Source organism: Austrofundulus limnaeus, unplaced genomic scaffold (assembly GCF_001266775.1).
Source record: "Austrofundulus limnaeus strain Quisiro unplaced genomic scaffold, Austrofundulus_limnaeus-1.0 Scaffold361, whole genome shotgun sequence".
In the NCBI taxonomy this organism is placed as follows: Eukaryota; Metazoa; Chordata; class Actinopteri; order Cyprinodontiformes; family Rivulidae; genus Austrofundulus; species Austrofundulus limnaeus.
This window is the reverse complement of record NW_013952763.1, coordinates 503,829-504,853: the sequence shown is the minus strand read 5'-3', so window position 1 is coordinate 504,853 and position 1,025 is coordinate 503,829.

Genomic DNA, 1,025 nt, shown 5'->3' with positions numbered 1-1,025 from the left:
GCTCCACAAGTCTCAGTGTCTACTCCTGTTGCCAGAGAGGGGGGAAAAAAAGAAATTTTGGTGTGGACACGGAACATGTGGAAACATTATACCTCGATAAAAGCAAGCAGAGGGGGGGTCATGGAAAGTTATCATACTAAAGTTTGACTATCATGAAAAGGATATCGGATCTAGCATGTCCAATTGATTACAGGGCCAAGCTGGGTCAGAAATGTGTGGCAGAGGTGGACAAAATGTTGCAGAAATAAGGAAGAATATGGAGACAAATATGTTGCATTAAAACAGTTGAAGTGAGAACCTAGAAACAAGTTGCCAAGTCTTTAATAAAAACATTGTTTTCCTGAGTGTTTTGATCCTGGCTGCTCTGAGATATTTAAAGAAAAACTGCGGGAAAGTTTAGTTTTGTTCAGGAACAGCTCAGGAAAGTAAACAGGGCGTGAGATATAAATGTAGATAAGACTTTAAAAAGAAATCGTCAGTAAAGCTCTATAAACCAAAAGGCCTAAAACTTCTAAATTCCCAATTTTAAAAAAAAAGTGTGACTCCAGCAGGTTATAACCCCAGTTTAGATTCTTCATTGGCCTTTAATGGTCTCATGTGAGCCTGGCTATTAGCTGTAAAACAACATGTTCTTTCCCTTTATTGGCCCTGAGGTGATCACGCTGTTGCTTTGTTGGTAATTTGGGGAAAATATTTCATTACATAAGTTTAACGTCATATGTTCTCATAATGATTTTAATCATTGCTGGCAGACACCCCCCACACCCCCCACYCCTCAAAAACTTAAAACACGGTTTGAATCACGGTTATTTGCTGTTGCTCATGCAGGCACACTCTTAAGACACACATAGGGAAAAAAAGCATGTCACACAATTACTGTAGCATCTTTGCAAAATGAAACATTTAATTGTTAAAACTGTTTTGCTGCAATTTCAAACACCCTGTTCAAATAGTTTTAAGTGTTTATTTACTGATGTCTTAAACCTTCAAAGAAAAGAAAAAAAAATTTTTTCAAGTAAAAAAAG